The following is a 23,699-nucleotide window of genomic DNA, read 5'->3' as shown; positions in this document are numbered from 1 at the left end:
CGTCAATCAACAAAATCTAGGGGTCTACTTCCTATATTTCTTAATACCAAAGAAAGACGGGACCCTCAGACCCATTCTCGACCTCCGGCCTCTAAATGCCTACATACATTCAGACCATTTTCACATGGTCACCCTACAACAAGTCCTCCCACTCCTCTGCCAGGGAGACTTTCTCACAACCTTGGATCTGAAAGACGCATACTTTCACATTCCAATACACCCCTCTCACAGGAAATACCTCAGGTTCGTGGTGGACGGGCAACATTACCAATTCACGGTTCTCCCCTTCGGGGTCACCACCGCACCACGGGTGTTTACCAAATGCCTAGCAGTAGTAGCAGCACACCTCAGACGTCAACATATTCACGTCTTCCCTTACCTAGACGACTGGCTGATAAAAGCCGCGTCCTACCACCAATGTGTGCAACATACAAACAGCACCATCCAACTGCTCCACCAGCTAGGCTTCACGGTGAACTACCAAAAGTCCCACCTCATACCATCTCACACAAAGCAATATCTCGGGGCCACTATAGACACCTCCAAGGGTATTGCCTATCCAAACTCAGCGAGAATCACAAGCATTCAAGCCTTACGCAAAACATTCCTTCCTCAACACTCTCTTCCAGCAAGAGTGTTTATGAAGCTCATAGGAATGATGGCGTCTTGCATCTTCATAGTGCCCCATGCAAGACTCCACATGCGTCCACTTCAAGAGTGTCTAGCACAACAGTGGAACCAGGCCCAGGGTCAGCTGACGGATCTGGTGTTGGTGGACGGCCGCACACATCACTCTCTGCAGTGGTGGAACACCACAAACCTTTCCAAAGGGCGGCCGTTCCTGGACCCGGTTCCTCAGGTGATTCTAACAGCGGACGCATCGCTCTCCGGCTGGGGAGCGCACCTCCTACACCTCACCATGCAAGGTCTATGGACGCCACAGCAAAAATCGCTCCACATCAACCATCTGGAGCTCTTGGCGATCTTTCTAGCCCTAAAATCTTTCCAAAAACAGATTTCGGGCAAAGCAGTCCTCATTCGCACAGACAACATGACTGCGATGTATTATATACAAAAACAGGGGGGACACACTCTCCCCAGCTCTCCCGCTTAGCCCAGAGCATATGGAGATGGGCAATTCCCCAAAACATCTTTCTCCTGGCACAGCACGTTCCAGGCGTACAAAACACCATGGCAGATCTGCTCAGCAGACAAACGCAACAACTACACGAATGGGAACTCCATCCACAAGTTCTTCACCCATTCTTCCAACAGTGGGGGCATCCTCACATAGACCTCTTCGCCACCCACGAAAACAAAAAATGCCCAAGCTTCGCCGCCAGATACCCACACCCATTGTCCAAGGGCAATGCAATATGGATGAACTGGTCAGGCAGATTTGCATACGCCTTTCCACCTCTCCCACTAATTCCATTAGTGGTCAGGAAGCTACAACAGCACTCCCTCACACTCATTCTGGTAGCTCCCACGTGGGCCAGGCAGCCGTGGTACACCACGCTACTACAACTATCAGTGGTGCCACATCAAAAACTGCACCTATCCCCATGCCTCCTAACCCAGAACCATGGAGAAATCAGGCACCCGGACCCAGCTCAGCTCAACCTGGCGATCTGGCTCCTGAGATCTTAGAATTCGGATACCTTAACCTTCCCCCTGATTGCATGAACATCATCATGGAAGCCAGACGTCCTACCACTAGAGCATGCTATGCCGCAAAGTGGAAAAGATTTGTAATTTACTGCCGTAATAATACAATCAACCCTCTAGATGCATCCATACAGCACATTATATGCTATCTGCTCCATCTTCACAGGTGTAACCTGGCATATTCATCCATACGCCTACACCTAGCAGCGATCGATGCTTATCTACAAAACAGACAGCATTTATCACTCTTCAGAGTGCCCGCTATTAAAGCCTTCATGGAAGGCCTTAAACGAGTAATTCCTCCCAGGGCACCACCTTCCCCTGTATGGAATCTAAATTTAGTTCTCACACGACTAATGGGTCCGCCCTTCGAACCAATGCACAAATGTGAGCTACAGTTTCTCACCTGGAAAACAGCTTTCCTTGTAGCTATCACTTCCCTTAGAAGGGTTGGTGAAATACAAGCGTTCACCATACAGGAACCATACATACAAATGCATCACAGCAAGGTCATACTTCGCACAAATCCGAAGTTTCTGCCCAAAGTCATTTCCCCCTTCCATCTCAATCAATCAGTGGAATTACCTGTCTTCTTTTCGCAACCCCAATCTGTTGCGGAAAGGGCCTTACACACACTTGATGTGAAAAGGGCGTTGCTATACTACATACAAAGAACGCAACCCTTCAGGAAGACTAAACAATTGTTCGTTTCCTTCTCTCCACCACATAAAGGCAACCCTATTTCTAAATCAGGGATAGCTAGGTGGATTGTAAAATGCATACAGATTTGCTACCAAAAGGTTAAAAGAACATTATCTGTTCCGCCTAAAGCCCATTCTACAAGAAAGTTAGGGGCTTCTATGGCCTTTCTAGGGAATATACCCTTAGATGACATCTGCAAAGCAGCCACATGGTCTACACCGCACACCTTCACAAAACATTACTGTGTAGATGTGCATTCCAAGCAGCAAGCTAGAGTGGGCCAGGCTGTACTAAAGACACTATTTCAAACCACTGCAACGGATACCGGTGGTCGCCGCTAGGGTTGGGTACTGCTATATAATCTATGCTAAGTGTACAATCTGCAGCTCATATGCCTCGAACGGAATATGCTACTTACCAGTATGCATCTGTTCTTGGCATGTAGAGCTGCAGAGTTGTACACGCCCACCCGCCTCCCCGGCTACCTGTATCCGTTCCAGTACATCTTATTTAGATACTACACACATGGGTTTCTCACTGTGATTACCAAGCTCCATCATTTCCCTGTTGGCGAAAAACAATCTGAGGATGGAGCCGAAGCCCATGCGCAGTACGGACCGAAGGAGGAGTCACCAAACTCGTGACTTCCAAAGACTGTCCAAGAAGAAAAACAAACTGCAAACATCCGGGCCCAACACCAGATGGCGATCTATGCTAAGTGTACAACTCTGCAGCTCTACATGCCAAGAACAGATGCATACTGGTAAGTAGCATATTCCATCTCTACGGGTAAAACCAAGGAGAGACCACGTCCGCCTAGACAGGATCAGATCCAACAACAAGCGCCTCAGAATGTACAGCCTATGCAAGCTGCACAACAGACCATAACGGTACCACAGCCACAGCCTATTGCCGCAACACAGAACACGACACAACAGATGTACCAGTACGCACAAAATGACTATCCAGAGTATCAGCGATACACATGAAATAGCCTAGAGAGGGAAGTTGGCTTACCCCTTATTGAGGTTCCTGTAGATCAAGAGGGTCCTTATGTACAGAGTCAAGTATTAGGGAAAGACAGAAAGTTTCTACTTGATACAGGGGCAAGCAGAACAACTATAAGTCACGACGAAGTCCCAGGGGCACCCCTCTCAGGCTCACAAAATATTTCCCTTGGTTTTTCAGGAAAGCCTACTATTAACGAAGTATCGCAACCACTTGCATTTACAGTTGGTCCATTGACACGGACTACAGATCTATTGCTTACGAAATCATGTCCAGAAAACTTGTTAGGTATAAAAACATTAAAAGCTCTAGGAGCCATAATATGTTTTCCCCGGACGGAGTACGACTATTTTTGCGTGACTTTAAAGGTCACTACGTGTCTAGAGACATGGATCACCGGTTACAGAATCTACCTGCACATTTATGGGCAAAAGGCCCCACTGATGTAGGTTGTATGCACATTACACCATATCGAGTCACACTCAAAGCAGGAGTGGTACTACCGCGAATGCGACAATACAAGTTACCACCAGATGCTGTAGTGGCTTTACTGCAAATCATTGACGAGCTCATTGCACAAGGAGTGGTTGTAGAAACCGACTCCAATATATGTAATTCTCCGATTATTCCGATTCTTAAACGAACCGACCCAAAAGCACCCCCAGTATATCGATTAGTTATTGATCTACGCGAATTAAATAAATGCATTGTACCACAATATCCCGTGGTCCCAGATATCTCTTCATTACTGACAGCTATTGATTCAGAAGCAACGTTCTTTACTGTAATTGACCTCAAGAACGCCTTCTTCAGCGTCCCAATCGATCCGGAAAGCCAATATTTGTTCGGATTCAGTTTAAATGGACGAAGTTTTAAATTCGCACGCGCACCTCAAGGATTTACAGAAAGTCCTAGCATCTACAGCCAAGCACTGAAAAGACAACTTGACAGTATCCACATGCCTGTTAACACTGCACTGCTTCAGTATGTCGATGATCTGCTGATCACCGCCCGAAGCGAACCCGAATGTGAAAAAGCATCACTGACGGTTTTACATTTCTTAGCCGACAAGGGGCACAAGGTGTCCCCTTCAAAGCTGCAATTTTGTGCCCAGCAAGTTGTGTACCTAGGGCACTTGCTGTCCAAATGGGGGAGAAAGCTCACACCTGATCGTATCCAGTTAATTGTAAACATGCCACCACCCAAGACACAAAAGGAGGTACGGGCCTTCATAGGCCTCACTTCGTACTGCAGGCAGTGGATTCCCCAATATGCATTTTTAGCTAAACCGCTTATTCAGTTGACAACACAGGAGGCAGCGACATCGACTGTCCTCCCTTGGACTCCAGAACATACACAAGCTTTTGAAGACTTAAAGAAAGCTTTATGCCAAGCACCTGTTTTAGCGACACCATGTTACAGTAAGCCTTTTACACTCTTTGTTACAGAACGTGAAGGTACTGCTTTGTCAGTACTCACTCAGGAACAAGCAGGATCACACAAGCCATGTGCTTACTTTTCTAGCACATTAGATCCCGTAGCTCAGGCTCTTCCTGCGTGCCTGAAATCAGTCGCAGCGACAGCTCTAGCGATCAGACAAAGCGATTCCATAGTGTTAGGACATCAATTGACAGTACAAGTACCACATGCAGTAGAGGTTCTCTTGAACCGGACACAAACACAACACTTGACTATAGCACGACTGACAGGTTACGAACTCACATTGTTCCAGCCACACATAGAAATCAGACGTTGTAGTACATTAAACCCTGCCACACTTTTGCCATTAAGTGGAACAGACCCACTGGCACATGATTGTATTGAAGTCATTACTATTACGACGAAACCCAGACAAGATTTGACAGATGTCCCATTACCAGATCCGGACCTGACGCTTTATGTAGATGGTTCATGTATGAGAACAAGTACAGGAAAGTTAGTGGCCGCCTATGCAGTCACGACAGACACCGAAGTCATTGAAACAAATTGTATTGACACATTATCGGCTCAAGCAGCAGAACTTATTGCTCTGACACAAGCCTGTATTCAAGCCAAGAATAGAAAAGTTAACATGTACACAGATTCACGTTATGCTTTCGGAGTTGTACACGACTTCGGAGTCCTTTGGCGAGAGAGAGGTTATTTGACTTCTCACGGTGCCAACATTCAACACGGTCCCCTCATTCAAGCTCTGTTAGATGCAATACATCTGCCTACTTCGATATCTATCATGAAGTGCAAGGCTCATACAAAAGTCACCGATATTATTTCCCAGGGTAACGACCTAGCAGACCGAATAGCTAAGCAAACAGCACAGAATCGGACTCATGCAACTGACTTGACAAAGACAATAGTTCCGACGCCGACACACTGCATGACAGTTAAGGATCCCGCCCTTGATGTAATCGACATACAGACACATGCTACGCCAGAAGAAATAAAGAAATGGACTGAATTAGGAGGGATCCAACCAGATCAGGGATGGATGACGAAGGGAAAATCTATATGGTTCCTCCCCGACTCAATGGTTCAAGTTATCATTAACACAATACATAGTCCAGCACATCTAGGAGAAAAAGCTATGTTAGACAGTATTCAACACATTTGGTTCAACAAACACTTTCGAGCTGCAGCCAAACAGAAAGTCCGAACTTGTATGATATGTTGTCAGTTCAATCCAGGTAAAGGCGTACCTGTAGAACAGGGTGGATTTCAACCTCCTGATCACCCTTTTGAAGTCCTCCAGATGGATTATATCCAGATGGAACGATGTCGAGGATTTTAATACGTCCTCGTAGTTGTATGCACTCTTTCCCGTTGGACAGAGGCATATCCCGTCTCAGATTACACTGCCCCGACTACTGCCAAACAATTAGTTCGTGAATTCTTCCCACGGTATGGTTTGCCCCGTATCGTGTACTCAGATAATGGCCAGCCGTTCTCATCCGAGCTAATGAAACACATTTCACTCTTGTTAGGCTATCAATGGAAATTCCACTGTGTCCGACATCCCGAGGCAGCAGGTCTCGTGGAACGTCATAATCAGACCCTGAAAATACGACTTGCTAAAATCTGTAGAGAGAAAGGTGTCGACTGGATAGTAGCCTTACCGGTTGCACTATTTTACATGAGAATGGTAGCACATTCTCGCACAGGGCTATCCCCGTACGAGGTGGTCTTCGGTAGGCCGCCAAATATGTGGGGGACGCCTATACCTCGTAAAATAACTGATGTTGATTGTAATATGCTGACAGATTACCTTGCTTCCTTGATGTCTGCACTACAATCTTGCCGTTCACAGGTAGCTGCAGCCTTTCCCGACAACACCGAGGTAAAGCCCCATGAAGTGGTTCCTGGAGATCTAGTTCTCGTGAGAAACTTCGACAGGAGGAGCCCGCTGGAGCCTCGTTGGCAACAACCCAAGCTTGTTCTTCTAACGACGAGGACAGCAGTGAAGGTCGAGGGTCGCAAGGGTTGGTTACACTCGAGTCATATCAAGAAATTTCATGGACTACCGTCTGAACTAAACTCTCAACCCTGCCCCCTTCCAGAGACTGATTCAAAACTCCCCCTGGTTGAAAGGACCGAAACACAGGAATACAAACTGAAACTAAGGTCTAGCAAGTCAGACAATTCGATTGTTTAAGTCCTCTCCAAGGTGAATCGGTTGAATTAAGTCTTTGACATGTATCCTCTAGACCGAATTAGAGAGAAAAATAGACAGAAACGGCTCAAGAAACATGCATACTGAAAAACACTCCATAGTCACTGTATAGTGACATTGTTGATTATGTTTTTTCTAAGTCTTTTTATTATTGCTGCAAGTATACTGTTACACATGTACTATCCTATTTTCAAGCGTGCTTACAATGTTACTGCCGAACATTCTTTTAGTGAACTACCTCCACATGAGTTGTCCTATAGATTTGCGCTGCGCAACAACACATTTATTAGTATGTTACATCATTCCCATCAGACCAGCAATGCTACCAATTGTTGGATATGTGGCCGACTCCCTCCCTATCAGAAATACAAAGGAGTTCTACCTCTCTTTCCGTACCCATTTACACACAATGGTTCCTGTGGAGCATGGTTTAGTTTGATTAACTCTTTAGATTCAAACACTGTAGTTTACCAGAGCAACTGGGTATGGGGAAACCTGAACTTAGTTTTGCTTAAAGCCTGTTACCCTAACAAGGAGGGACTTTCCAAAAGAACAGGAACTGATCTAGAAAATGAAGTATATGGATTAGGTAATTTTACACTTAACTTCATGATTCTGAATGTTGAATCTGAAGCTACACTAGTCTTGCCTGCTATGTCCGTATTACCAGTCAAAGGTGAATTCTGTGTAAGAAAGAATGGTTCAGTACACCTGGGTCATAGTAAATGTACTACTGTGATCGAATTCAGTGATAAAGGCAAGTCTACATTTAGAGCTTCCCGTCATTCCTACTTCATATGTGGTCATACCGCATATATACGCCTACCTCCAGACTGGGATGGTACCTGCTACATTGCATTCCTTTTGCCACCTGTTTTCCTAGCCCCTCCTGATTATCATAGAAATACCAATCTAGTACACCATAGACCCCAGAGAGATATCCCGATTGTTGACTACACCGAAACAGCATGGGAACAATATACAGACTTCAATAACGGTCTCTTTCCTTACATAGGTGTTGTCTCAAATAGTAAACTGATACGTAGATTAACCAGAACCCTTGAAGCAGTAGTGAATGAAACTACCTCTGCCCTAGGCAACTTAACAGAGGAGCAGTCTGCGATGCGGATTGTTGTTCTCCAAAATCGTCTTGTCCTTGACGTCATCCTAGCAGATAGGGGCGGAGCTTGTAGGGTCATCGGATCAAGTTGCTGTGTTTTCATCCCAGAAAACGCGCCATCCGTATATAAAGCCATAACTCGTCTTCACAAGATTGCAAACCAGATACATCAGAACCTGGACATGGTCCGGTTGGTTCTGGAGCATATTGTCAGCCTGGGGATGGAAAGTCCTATCCTTCCTAGGTATTGGCTTTCTCATAGTATTCAGTTGTTGCCTATGTCTACAATGTGGACCAGCGATTTGCGGCCTGTGTGCCACATCGTGTATTCCACGTTCAAGTTTTCATTCAAGATCCCGGAAGAAGAAAGAAGAGCAAATGATGTTACATGAACAGATTGATGGATTCCTGAAGATCGACATTTCATGAGGGTCCGTAGGGGACAAGGAGGGAATGAGGAAATATGAATTTTTATGGTCAATTGTGTCCCCTATCTAGACCCCAACGGCTCCATGTACATGCTACAAGTACATGTATGTTCCCTCCACTTCAAGCTATGAAGACGCAAATACAATTGTGTCCAACGTTAATATGTACTCTTTCATATCTGCCATGAATGGGCCAGATATTCCGTTCCTAAGTATGCCTTGCCACCGTCTTTATATGGTATACTTTTCACGTTTTCCAGCTCTGGCAAGGTAGGCCCTGAATTCTGCCATCGAGCTTTTTCTGCTTCTGCCTCTGAATGCTCCAGCCTGAACCTGCATCTGTATCCATGAACTTTGTCTTACTTCCTGCACGGCTAACGGTGCCTAGCCCGGCCTGTTGCCTGCCAAAACTGTATTCAGCCTTCAAGTTATCTGTTTCGCTCCTCAAGAAATGCATTCCTGTCTAAGTAACTTAGGTAAACATCCCCCCAGCTGCAGAGCAAAGGGCCCGGCCTTACTGTCTCCATGCAAGTAATTCATGACTTTCGTTACCATGGTAGGCCCATGCCCCCTCGCATCTCATGTAGACACTTAGACGCTTGTACACGCACTAGCAGTCAGTATAGAATAGGATCTGTCCGAGAAGACCTTTCTTTCCAGATAATATAGTTCCTTAAACACAAGATATTAGATATGATTTAGGACTAGGTTGTCCTGACACCCCAGACTTCTGTCTCCTCACGTAGGGCTAAATGTCAAGTTCCCTTCACCCACTAGTTACACGTCAATCACACGTCATGCGGCTGCGCGCGCATCTCTGCCATGTATTTCCGCTGACTTTGCAGGATTCTCTTATGGATCCACCCACTTGTGTCATCATCATAATGACGTTTTTAGTATACGCCTCTATGCACGCCTATTGTAACGCCTTTTCATTACGTATGTGTATTCTTATCAACTGTTACGCCTCCTGCATCTGTCTTTACTGTAATGCACTTCAATATAAATATGACAACTTGTCAATAATGTATTGCTGATCCCTTCCTGAACCTTCGTGGTGACGGAACTCGATTGCCTGGTTCGAACCATCATTCCTTTGTAAGGAATAAATACCCTATTATACCCTCGAATACCACGGATTCTGCCTCTTATTTTTCTGAGTTATTCTTACTAGACTTTTACCGCATAAAAAATAATACAGGTAATTAAAATTTACCACAATCAAAGAACATTTACAATTGCAATTCAAACTGTTTACTGCTGTAAAGTATTTATTGCTTACCTGTCTTGTTTCTAGAATCTTGCTTGGTTCTAGAAAATAAAATAACTCAAAGAATATTTTTATACAAAAACAATTGGTCTGAAGTTCAGGCTTTGAGTGTGTGAAATCATTTGCTGACTGAGTGTGTACAACAATTTCTTAACACTGTCCTCTGATAAAGCCGTCCTGCTCGACCACACCACCACAAATAGAGAGTGAGGTGCTATATAACTTTACCTCTGCCTACCTTTGGGGTTCCACTGGACTCTGTGCACACTATACCTCACTTTGGTATAGTATATGCAGAGCCAGCTTCCTACAATGGGCAAACAGCTTGAGCAAGAAGTACAGCTCAAAATTCGGTGCCCCAACCCCACCCCTGTCATGAGCTTCTGTCATTTAGTTTGAAGGGGGTGTGCAGTTCCTGGCTGGGCGTGGGGGGACAGGGAGGTCTTTCTTCGCGATGCCCTCACAGGAAAGGGAAATGAAAATAGGTCTGGAGCAGTCCCACTTAGGTCAAGTTTAATAGTTTAGGTAGCTCGAGCCTGGTTAAAAGCGGTGCAAGTGCCCTTATGTGGAAATAATGTTCCTAAAGGGCTACCAAGGTGAAGTTGGTCAACATGTTTCGTGCCTAGATTGCCCCTAATGGGTCAGCTCGAGCTACCTAAACTATTAACCTTGATCTAAGCAGGACTGCTCCAGACCTATTTTTATTTCACTTTCCTGTGCACTACTCAGCCCCCACACCCACACACACCTAACGGCTTCTTCAAAAAGATCTCCGATAAAGGGAGCCCGTCAGGCATTGCAGCGCCAGCCTGATGAGGAGCACATGCCCAATGATGACGCATGACATCCTTCGGGGTGTGTGAGGGCATCACGAAGAAAGACCTCCCTCTCCCCCCACGCCCAGCCAGGAACTGCACACCCCCTTCAAACATAGCCTCTTCGGGAGCCAGTGTGCAGGACCTTATAACTCGGCTCCCTGTCCCTCTCTTGTAAAAAACTTCTGTCATTTAGCCCAGCTAAAGTGAACATAAGGGAGCATAATTGGGAAAAGAATGCCATGTAAAGTGGGATAGGGATATTCTGAAATAAGTACAATGCTTTGGCAGCACATTTTCATTAAGGCAATTTTACCAGCAGCCTACAAGGGCAGTTTAATCCACTGCTTTTACCAATCTGTAAGATAGGAAATGCATGTACCATAATCACCCTTATAATAGTGCCTATATCCCTGTGATACATAATGCCTCTGTATTGTATCAACTCTGTTGTCCTGCAGAGGGGGAAGTCAAGCTCTGGTTTATTTATTTATTTATTTATTTATATATATTAGCAGTTTTATATAGCGCTAGCCAGACCCGAGGGTATCGGAACGCTTTACAGCATTTATAGTACTGGAATCACAAATAATCATCAGTGTACATAGCAGTTCGGAAATCCCGGCGTGTAGTGCAACAAGGAAGCAGGGCAGTCCTGAGAGCCTCGCAGAGTGCATGATTTTCTTGCACATAACCATTTTCAGGAAGGAGAGGAGTGTGGAGAGGCGAAAGGATTCTAGGAGGAGGTAGATTATGGTGACAGGTGTCATGGTGTTACGAAATGCAGGAATGAGCGCTTTAGCGCTGTTTACCTGTCCGGGAAGGCACGATTGAGGAAGAGGTCTTTTAGGAGTTTTTTTTTAATTTTACAAAGAACGGGATAGTCCTAATGTCTGCTGGGATGGAGTTCCAGATTCTGGGTGCGTTTCCGGAGAAGGAACGTACAGCAGTTTTCTGTTTGCATGTTTTCATAGGAATGAGCAGAAGGGAGTTGGAACTCCTGAGGTTCCTAGTCTGGCCTGCCTTTTTGAGTTTGGTGGCCAGGTATTTAGGTTTACCTGTGTGGAGGGCTTTGTGCGTGAGGCAGGCAGTTCTGAAACTGGCACGCATGTCTATTGGGAGCCATTTTAGATCTTTGAGTGCGGGTGCAATGTGCTCAAATTTCCTGACTCCAGTGACCATTCTTGCTGCTGCGTTTAGAGTTGTTTTGAGGGGGGCTAGGTGGGATTTCGCTGTACCGGAGAGGATAGCATTACCGTAGTCGAGTCTGGATAACACCAGGAATTTGGTGGCTTGTTTGAGGTCGTTGGGCAGGATGAAGGGTTTTATTTTGTTGAGAAGCTTCAGATTAAAGAAGGCACTCTTTGCGGAGTTCTTGATGTGACTGACCATGTCGAGTTTGGGGTCTAGAGTAAATCCTAATGATCTAGTGGAGTTAGCCAGAGTGAGATTACAGTTGAGAGCATAGATTTCTTTAAGCCATTCCATGATTTTGGGTTTTTTGTCTTTGTTGGAGATGAGGAGAATTTCAGTTTTGTCTTGGTTGAGTTTGAGGTGGTTCATGGATAGCCAATGCTGGACTTCTTTAAGAGTTTTGTTTAGTCTCTGAATATCTTCAAATTAGGACGTTTCCAGATAGATCTGGGTGTCGTCTGCATAGAGGTGGAAGGTGATGTTTGCTTTTCTGAGTATGGAGGTGAGGGATTCCATATAAATGTTGAATAGTTGAGGGAGAGCAATGATCCTTGGGGGACACCTCTATTGACAGGATGAGTCAGATGGATTTGATTTTTATCCTTTGGGAGCGGTTGTGTAAGAAGGAAGATAACCACTGTAAGACCACCTCGTCTGCTCCTACCCTATCTCGGAGAGCCTTGATGAGAAGATAGTGATCCACCGTGTCAAAGGCTGCCGATCAGTCCAGGAGGATGAGTAGGCAGCATTTGTCGATATCTAGAGATTTGTGAATGTCATCCACGATGTTGAGGATCGCGGTCTCAGTGCTACAACCTTTTCTGAAACCCGATTGGTGGGGAACTAGAAGGTTGATGCTGTCCATGTGCTGAGTCAATTGTGAAAGAACGCACTTTTCAAGAATTCTGGCAAGTAGGGGGAGATTGAAGACGGGTCTGAAGTTGTTAAGATAGTCAGTAAAGGCCATGTTTTTTCGGGAGTGGAGTGGAGGCAGTCAGGAATGATACCGGTTCTCAGGGAGCTGTTAATGATCTTATACCAGTATGGAGCTATGGAGAGTTTCAGTTTCTTTGTCAATTGAGTGGGTAAAGGATCTAATGCGTGAGCTGCAGGTTTGGAGGTGGAGATCAGATTGAGAATCTCAGTTTCCGGTATGGGATTGAAAGATTTCCAGACTTTCATGGGGTGTTTGCGAGCATTGGCTTCGGTTTCCGGGGGTGAGATTATGCAAGAGGTGTTGGGGTTGGCGTCTAGAGAGAGCTCAATCTTGGTGATTTTGTCTATGAAGAAGTTGGCGAAGTTGTCACACAGGTCTTTGGAGGCCTGGCCTGGGGCAGCAGAGGGTTTGGATGTTTGTTGTCTGATGATATTGAATAGTTCTTTGGGTCTGTTTTTCGCCTTGTCCAGGGCGGTGCAGAAGAAGGTGGCTTTTTCGTTGTTAATGTGTTTTTTGTATTTCCTTTGGATTACTTTGAGTTGCTCATGGAGGCCTGTAGAGGGGTTGTACCTCCATCGTCGTTCTGCGGCTCTTAATTGTCTTCTTTCAGCATTGATGTCTGAGTTAAACCAGGATCTGGACGGAGTGTTCCTGGGTTTTTTTAGTTTCGAGGGGGGGGCTAATTGATCTAGGGTGGAAGTCATAGTAAAGTTATAGTGAGTGGTGAGTTCCGTTGTAGAGAGATCATCTGTGGAGGTAGGCAGGAGTGAGCCTACCCTTTTTTCAAAGTCGGTCATGGAGATCTGTCTAAGATTTCTCGTCCATTTGGGGGGTCTTGGATGGGGGGTTGATGAGTGATTGTTTGAGTAATGCGGAATAGGATAAGGTGATGGTCAGAACAGTCCACCGGTAGGATCTGGTCAATCGTGATGGTGTCCTGTTGGGCAATGATGGCATCCAGGGTCGCTCCTTTGTAATGGGTGCCTTCTGAACAATGCTCGGTGAGGTTCTTATTATGCAGCAGCTCATTTAGGTTCAGGATTGCCGGGTTGATGTTTTAATTCCAGTGTAGGTTCAGGTCTCCCAGAATTAGGCTGTTGGCGTCTCGGAGTGAGCAATGTACAATGAGGTCAGACAGGTGATCGGTGAATGCGGTGGTGTTACCTGGGGGATGATATAGGAGATGGCACTGGAAAGTCTTGTTGTCACTTGTGTTGATGTTCGCGGAGAGGCACTCACCGGTGTTATAATTAAAGGTGTCCATTTCTGTCACAGTTATATTTTTGTAATGAATGATTGCTATACCTCCGCCTTTTTGGTCTTTTCGATCTTTGTTGAGGATTACAAAGCCTGGTGGCACGAGAGTGTCCAAGATTGGTGTCGAGCATTCGTTTAGCCATGTCTCGGTGATGAAGGCTATGTCAATGTCATGGGTGAGGATGGATTCTGCTAGCTCAGTTGCATGCTTCGAGGCTGATCTGCAGTTTATGAGCATGCAGTTGGTGGTGAGTGCCTCTTTGGAGCGGTTTTTCTTAAGAGGGGCCCTGGGGATGTTGGAAAGGGAGGCTGGGGTGTTTAGGAAGGGAGAGGTCCCTTCTAAAACCGGTGATCACCTGGATTTTGGATAGAGGGGTGGCAGTAGCAGGGGTGTCGTATGAGGAGGCAAGATCTGCTGCTTCACTCGGGGACATCGCTGTTCTAGTTCTGCTGGTGCGTTCTGGGTTCCCGCTAAGGTGCAGGGGGGGGGTTGGGATCTTCCTGTGGCGGGGAGACGGGGGAAGCCCTTGGTGGGTGGGGGTGTTATGAGGATTTTGATAAGGTTTACTAAGCGAGGCAAGGTTGGTTAGGATTTCGTTGAAGCCCTGGATTACGATGGTTAAGTGGCTTTCGAGCAAGGTGAGACGCAGACCAGTCTCTTCTAGGGTGGGGGTAGGGTGGTTCTGACTGGGGGCCCCGCGGGATGGTGGTGCCCTAACGCTGCTGTTTTCTCGTCTAATAGATAATGTGTTGTCCATGTGGTCGTTGGACGGGGCCGAAGGAGCTGCGAGTGGAGGGCCCTGTTGTGGTAGCTGCGTTCTTAATAGTGTGTAGTCCTTGTGGTCGTTGCACAGAGCTGAGGGTGTTGTGAGAGGAGGGACATGTTGCGGCTGCCGTGTTCTTATGAGTGTGGGTATAGGGAAGTAGATGGAGGACGAGGACTGTGTGTTTTGGTCAATCTTAGTAGTCTGAGTGGGGGAGCAGGCGGGAGGGTGGTCGAGGAGAGGGTCAGAGGAGGAAGGGGGAGCCTTGTTCAAGCTGGCAGCTGTGAGGGTGGTGTTACATGTCGGGAGGCTAATGAAGTTAGTAGGGGGCGTGTGAAAGGTATGGGTGCTCTGCTGGACAGTGTGGTTTTCCGGGGAGAGGGGGTGGGTAGGGCGGGGAAGGGGGCGTGGTAGGGGGAAGACCACAGAGAGAGTGCGTCAAAAGCCTAAGGTTGTCGTAGCTTGAATTAAGACTGTACCGTTATGGTAGATGGTCTGGTCTGGTGGCGGCACGTGTGAGGGGACGAACAGTTATTTATTCCTATCCATTTGGTGTCCAGAACACTGCCCATAAGCGATTATGTCTCAGACGATTGGATGCAAATTGTCAGCTGGATTCTTAACAAGGAGAAGGACGTTGTCCCCATAGATAGATAAGAGGATGTTGTCCGCATACATAGATAAAAGGACGTTCCAGCTGCCAAATCGTATACCCCTGTGATGATGGTGGTACCACAAGAGACACACCAGAATCTTTATCATAAAGGCAAAGAGGAGGGGTGACAAAGGGAACTCTGCCTCGTCCCTCCCTTAATAGGAAATGGGTCTACTAACAAGTCATTCACCTGCAGCCAAGCCTGCGGTGTAATATGAAGGAGCCTGACCCCCTGCGTGTAGGCCTCACCCTCACCTATCTGTTGAAGGAGCACGAATATGAAGCACCGTTCAATGGAATCAAACGCTTTTGTAGCGTCTAAAAAGCTGCACCTACATCAAGTTGGGGGCCCAACTACTGTGTGATGGTAAAAAAGGTGCACAAATTGTCCACCATATAGCAGCTAGCTTTAAACCCTGAGGCTCCAGCCGCACCACAACAGGCATTAACGGTTGAAGCCGACTGGCAGGCAGTTTATTGACAATTTAGCTGTCCACATGGATGAGGGACATGGATTGATAGGAGCTACATTGAGCTGGGGATTTGCCTGGTTTTAGCAGCACAATAATGATAGCTTCCAGCTTAGAAAACGGGAGGCGAGCCAACTGGATGGTTTCCTCATAAACATAAGAGTAGGATCAAGGCCAGATCTTCAGCATAAGTTTTATAAAAACTCAGCCGGGAGACCCTCACTCCCGGGGGCACTGCTATTCTTCACTTGAAAAATAACTCCCATATTCTCCTCTACTGTGATCAGTTGACAAAGCCTCTCCTTCTGAGAAACAGATAACCATGCCAGCCGGGCATCGCCCAGGAGCTCATGTATATCAGATAGGGTATCCACAGTGCAAGAGCAATGCAGTTGTTTATAGAAAGCAGTGAAACCTAGGATATCTTTCAAGCCATGGATCATGTACCCATCCTCCCCCCAAAATTTCTATTAAATGATTTGCCGTCCAATCTGGTCAAATCATCGATGAAAGTGTATCCCTGGGGTGCTTTCCCTCCCCATAGCTCTGGGCCGACTGATATTTGCCACAGAAATGAATCTCCCTGTCAGCTGCTTCTTGATTTTCCTGGATTTTGAGCTGAGGAGATTCTAAGACATGCGTTTCCCCATCCTTATCATATACCTCCTCTAGTGACTTTATAGTTTTTTCAGACTCACATAACTCACCTCTAAGGGACTTGATGATACCACAGCTCTTGCTGAGATACTCCACTCGAATAACCACTTTATACTCTTCCAACAGGGCAGAGACAGAGCTCACAGTGCCCTTATTCTCACTAAAATAGTTTCTGCTGGCCTGCTGGATCTCCTCCCTAAACACACGATCTATCTAACAGGTTCTTTGGGCGAAGCCGCCAGAGTCTTGCGGCATGCGAATCCACAGGGAGCTCCAGGTCTAGAATAATCGGGGAGTGGTCTGAGAACATGTGTGGCATGTGAGTGCAAAACGTGGTCCTCCCAAGTATGTCTTTGGTACCAAACCATGCATCCAATCCGGAGGAGAAGTCATGCACTGAAGAGTGGAACGTGTAGGCTCAGGTCTGAGGATTCAATGCTCTCCAAATATCTACCATATCATTATTAAGGAGCGAGTCAGCCAAGGTACCGCCACCTTATTGTGAGGAATGTCTGACAGAATATCGACGTCAAAAATATCAACGTCAAAAATATAGGAGGCGGAATATCAATGTCAAAAATATCGAAGTCCTATCTACATTATGGTAAGTACAAAAATATTGGGGGGAAAATATCGTTGTAAAAAATGTCGTTGTTAAAAATATCGTTTTTTAAAAATGTTTAAAAATAATGTAAAATAAAATAAATAACACATTTAATTGAAATAAACATAGTTACAAATATGTTTAAACTTATAAGTAATACATATATGGGGCCGATTCCAATCTGGAAAAAGGCTGTACAAATCGTTGTATGTAGCGTTTTTCCTGTACAACTCGTACCCGGTAAACTTTACTTACAACCTTGGAAGTACGATTCGTACAGAAAGCCTCTTTCCATACAAATCGTACAAAAGACCATACAGCTAAAATAAACCAACGATTCTGATCCGGAACAGCTTGCACGTGACGTCTGTATCTATTTAAGCAGCGGTTTCCAGCCCAGCAAGTACGATTCGTTCCTACGGCACTCCGTACGGCTCTTTTCTTACGGGAGCCAAAAACAGCTGTAAAAGCAGAGTCCCCAGGGGTACGAGTCGTACAGTCATACACCCCGTGCGTTGTGTATGTACGGTGCGTACCCCAACATCACGTATGTACTGTGCGTACCCCAACATCGCGTACCCCAACATCGCATACCCCAACATCACATATGTACGCACCGTACATACGCGATGTTGGGGTATGCACCGTACATACGCAATGTTGGGGTACGCGATGTTGGGGTACGCGACGTTGGGGTATGCGATGTTGGGGTACGCACCGTACACACGCGATGTTGGGGTATGCGATGTTGGGGTATGCGATGTTGGGGTATGCGATGTTGGGGTACGCGATGTTGGGGTACGCGATGTTGGGGTATGCGATGTTGGGGTATGCGATGTTGGGGTATGCGATGTTGGGGTACGCGATGTTGGGGTACGCACCGTACATACACTACGCACAGGGGTGTATGCCTGTAAGACTCGTACCCCTGTACGACTCGCACCCCGGGAACAACTTTTCCCGGGATATGAGTCGTACAAAGTTGGCTTCGTAGCGGGTAATGGCATTCCCCGTGTACGGGACGTTTTCCGTACAAATCGTAAATCGGAAAGCCGGTCCGGGTCGTACTAGTACGGTTGGACTGCATTTTTCCAATTTGTACCAAAAGTGTCCGGGTCCGTCTGGTACAACTTTTCCCGATCTGATTTGTAAGGATCGGGCCGATCTGTACAAATCGGATCGGGAAAAGTTGTATTTTTCCTGTACGAATCGTACTTCACGGGTCGGACGGGACTTGTACGATTTGTATGGAAAAATTTACCGCCGCGAGTCGGACGGGAAAAAAAAAATACACGATCGGAATCGGCCCCCTAATGTAAAAAATAAACATATACATATAAAATATAATATATATATATATATACTTAATAATAATATTTACAATTAATTATTATAATAACTTATAAATTGTTAAAAAACATTTTATAAATTATAAATTCATACATGCACATACAACAATAATATAAATAAAAATATAAACGATATTTAACAAATTGTAAAAAAAAAAAAATTTAATAAATTATACAACACATTAAAACAGTCAATATTGGATAGCGTAGGGGTAAAAATTACTATTCCAACTCCAAAGATTGCAACAGTAGGGAAAGTGTAGGCTAGTGTAGGGGTTAAAATTACTATTCCAACTCCAGAGCGTGCAACAGTAGGGAAAGTGTTGTATAGCGTAGGGGTTAAAATTACTATTCCAACTCCAGAGAGTGCAATAGTAGGGAAAGTGTCGGATAGCGTAGGGGTTAAAATGACTTACTAATAATTAAAAAAAAAAATAATAATTTAATGATTAAATTACAATGAATTAATATAACACTGCCAAAAAATAATTACTTTTTTTACCAATTAATAATTAACAATTAAATTGATGATAAATACAATTAATTAATGATTAAAAATGTATTACCAAATAATAATTACATAAAAAAATTATTAATGTTCAATACCAAAAAACAATAATTATTTTAAAAAAAACATTTAGCAATTAATAATTAACAATGAATTATTGATAAATACCAATAAATCATAATTAATCAAATTTAATTATTAATGAACAATAAATTCATTATCAATACTCAACACTAAAATAAATAATTACTTAATTACAATTAAATTGCTTCCCACCCTATTGCCCTATAACCTCACAACACACTTCAATAATAAATTAATGCACTTAATATAATTACCAATTAAGCAATTAATAAAAATGAATTACCAATTAATTATATATCATGAAATTCGTTATCAATACCAATAAATAAAAATTAAATAATTACTTAATTACAAATAAATTACTTCCCACCTTATTCCCCTATAAACCCATAACCCGCTACAGAACTAAAACGCAACATTTATTTAAAAATAATTACTAATTCCTAAAAAAATGTCATTAATTTACTATAATTAAATTACTTCCCATCCTATTCCCCTATAAACCCACAACCTGCTACGGTACTAAAACGCACAATTTACTTATAAAAATTATTACTAACTTTGAAAAATGTAATGCATATATTCGAAAACTGGTACAATAACGAACAAAAAATATAAAAACAAACATATAAAATACATATTATAAGACATAACACTAATATTAATATCGATATTAGTAACATCGATATTTTTGCTATCGATATTACTAACTTCGATATTAACAAAAACGATATTTCTTACCTTCAGGTCGATATTCTAGTCGTCGATATTCTAGACTTCGATATTATGTACCTACAATATTTCCAACTCGATATTCTTGTAGGTTGAAATAAAAAACTCGATATTTAGACTGTTTACCATTGTGAGTGCGAGCAGCACCCTTAGTACAATCTATTGATGGGTCTAGAACTGCATTATGGTCCCTTCCCCAAAGCATAGCATGAGTGTTTAAACCATGGATGCGCGAGATAATGCGCGTAATAAAATCTGGACAATCCGCATTGGGGCGTATGAGTTCACCATAGTGAGATGTACAGAACCATCCACACCTTGAGCTAATAAATAGCGGCAGGAGTATCCTGTCCATCACACTCTCAGTCTGACCGCCCTATTCACGGTTGAGAAGAGTGTCAGCTTTCAGTCAATGCAGACCTCGTAGACTGATTTGCGAACAGGGATGCAATTTATGATGCAAATTATGCACTGAGAGGCCACATTGCCAATTTCCCATTTGAGGTGATTGAAAAACAATCTGCTTTCTAAATAATATTTAACCAGTTCACTCTTTGCTACCCCTTGCAATTGGCTAGGAATGTATGGATGGTGGCCTGCAAGGGACAGGAGACCTGCAGCCCAAGGTCAGTATTCTCAAAAAGTTTTTTTTTTAAATTCCTGTTTGAGGAGATCTCAGCAGGAACGCACAGTGCAACCCAAGCCACACCTGCCCCCTGGATGCAATCTGACTTGATTGACCTTGTCTGAGTCAGATACCAACACAGCCCAGGTGTCGGCATCTGATCCATGGGTTCTGAGTACAGTGATACAATCACAACCACAAACTACAATCCACACCCGCAGCCACCAACCACAACTGCAACCGCAACCCCAAACTACAGCCACAATCACGACCTCCAGGTCAGAGAACGTGTAGAGATGGCGGAAGGGGATTAGTCTGTGAATCAATATAGCAACCTCTCTCGCATAGGTTGGCAAAGTATCCATGGTTGCCCTAGGCAGGGTCAAACCAGGAGTCAAACCTTTTTCCTGAAGAAAGGCCACAATAACGATATGATGAGTTAAATAAGCTAGAATGTGGCGGCACTTGTGTGGAGTACCAACGCCAGCTGAAGAAGGACTGGAGGTGCTGTTGAGCACAGAATAATCTTCCTTGGGGTCTGTAAATATCAAAGGTTTTCCCTTTAATGTGAATTGTAATGTCATACCGTCATAAGTGAGAATGTGCCTCTCCCTCGCCAGGCTTAAGATGGTATCCCGCTCCTGGTAATGGTGCATCTTGCCGATGATAGACCGTGGAGGTGCACGCGGAATCAGATGAGGGGACAGCGCCCGGTGTGCCCCTTCCACTACAAACATGTGGGAGAGAGAGTTCAAACCAAAGAGGTCATGCTCCAATTTCTCAACATAGGCCTCTGTGCTCCCCATCATCATGATATCGGCAATGCCCAAAATTCAAAGAGTGCTTCTGCAAGCATTACCTACAAATCTTCATTTTTCAATGTGATTTTTTTTCCATCCCCTTCGCTATTTCCTTGAGCAGGGAAATGCATAACGCCATATCATCCTCTACCCCCGAGATTCTGTGCTCAGCTTAATCAATACGCTTTTGATGATTATCTAAGCACTCCTTCATGTCAACCATGCGGCGGGTGAGGGAGTCAATTTTTAGTCAATAGTTGAGAGGCTGGTTTTCATCCCTCTCTGGGGGGCAGCGGCTTCAGTCGAGGTGATAGAGCCGCTCTCCGCCGCTTCCTCCCCACCAATAGCTTGCTCAGCCTCAAATGACTGTTTATGGTTCTTATGGGACTCAAAAGTGAGCAGAGCTTGCTTATCTAGCTTGCCCATGGCACTGGGGATACGAGAAGATACAGGTTCAACACAACACAGAACGGGGCCTCAAAAGGCTGGGTGGCACCAGGCAGAAATGGGCGATAGACAACAATCACCTAGCCACCCGTTACAGGACATTGAAATGTCCAGTTATAAACAGACAGGCTACAGCAACGGGACCATCGCACACTCGCCATCCGATCAGGTGGGCCATTATACGCAGGAGCTCAGTATCAAAGTCCAGGCAGGATGTATCAATGTCCTTAATGCCATGCCAGTTCCTCCGCTACAGGGGAACTAGCCACCTGGGGAAGGTCAGCACGCTCTACAGTCCCTTGCGGTGCACAGTAGGCCAAAGCACCAGGCGGTCACCCCACACCGCTTTCACGGAGCGGTGCCGCAAATGGCAGCAGGATCCAGTGGAGTAGTTGGCCATGGATCTGGCTCAAGCGGATCATCGCTGTGGTGGGGAATGCCGCAGGGGGCCCAGACGGCTCTGCAAAGCCCGCACACCACCGGCAGACAAGACGTGCGACCATGACCTCGTAATGGCTGCCACCCAGGGAGCAAATGGCCACTGAGCAGACACACTTCCTCCAGCTCAGGGTCTAAAGCGTCACCATAGGGGCTAACCGTTACGGTATGGGCTGCCTCTGTGGCTCAGGAACAGAGATCATTGCAGCTAGGATGGTAGCAGCAGGGCAGGCAGGAAATTGCTGAAGGATTTGTGTTGCGGCTCACGGAGCCGATACACAGAGCCGCCATCTTCCTTGCAGGCTCATTAGCGCCCCCTTCCCAGTCAATGTTAAAGTCACCATGGTAGTTGTTGCAGGATGAAAGTTGAGAGGGGTAATATAGTCACATACTTGTGCATCAAATTCCAATTTCATGATTGGTGGGTGGTAAAGGATGTGGCATAGAAAGATTAACAGGAAGAAGCTGGAAGGCCAGCCCTGAGGCATTCTAATGCCGGATAGTGGGGGCTCATGAGCACTCGAGGGGCGATTTGAAGATGACACTGATGCTACCGCCATATTTGGAAGGGCTGTTGCTACGGATGATGGAGTAGTTATGGGGAAGTAAAAAGTCAATGATAGAACTAGCAAAGTCATTTTACTAAGACTCAGTGATCGGCATAAGTTCTAGCTTACATAATGTGATGAGATCAGCAATTTCAGCATGGTGGGCATTATCGGATCTGACATTGTGTAGCGCAGTTCAAAGTAGTGGCGCAAGTAACAGTACAATGAGGCGTGGTAAAAAGTGCTATATCTCTACAGTTGCAGCAGATTATGTCTACCTAAGAATTCAGTGGTTGTAGTCCGAGGATCCCACATGAGAAATGCAGATAAAATGATTTAAGACCTGAGTGAGTTTGGCAACCCAAGAGTCTGCCATTTCTATGATGAAGATAGTGCTTGAAATCCAAGATGGGATCAGGAAGTCTGTCTCCTCTGATGGTGTGGGTGTGTAGACTAGATGTCATTGACAGCACCATGACAGGAAGCAATCAAAGCCACCAGGAACATCTACAGATGAGGTTAGCTGTCCAGAAGCAAGAACAGAAGTTTGTGACCCTTACGCTGAGGGAATTTGAAACAGGCAATACAGCTTGCGTTCCCCCGCCACACTGTGTTCGTTCCCCCGTACTTCAGACCGGCAGCAGGTCTCGGAAACAACACAGGTGGAATTTAGCTTTGTGAGAGTCAGTGAAAGGCAGTCAGTGCAGGGACGTCCTCTCAGCAGACCATGTCCTCCGTGTTTTCTGTCCTTCTGTGCATTTAGAACAGGGCAGGATTCTGCTGGTGTGTCTTAGGCCCCTTTGCACGCCACATGCAGGCCATAGCTAGGTGAGTTTATCTTACAGCTATAGGAGGATAGAAATGTCGAATATGCTCGTCCTCATTTAGCGCTTCATGGGTTGTGCGTCCAAATACTGCAAAGCAACATTGTCTGCTGGATACTTGTCTGCTTGAA

General features: G+C 45.2%; 1 protein-coding gene across 3 annotated transcripts in view; it reads left to right on the top strand.

Annotated features, from left to right (window-relative positions):
- LOC146783128 (uncharacterized) overlaps nt 1-23,699 on the top strand; it is a 389,572-nt gene that overhangs the window by 187,762 nt on the left and 178,111 nt on the right. The window lies entirely within an intron of this gene.

This window comes from Triturus cristatus, chromosome 12 (genome assembly GCF_964204655.1).
Source record: "Triturus cristatus chromosome 12, aTriCri1.1, whole genome shotgun sequence".
NCBI lineage: Eukaryota > Metazoa > Chordata > Amphibia > Caudata > Salamandridae > Triturus > Triturus cristatus.
The sequence above is the reverse complement of the archived record's forward strand: the minus strand, read 5'-3'. Positions and strand labels throughout refer to the sequence as shown.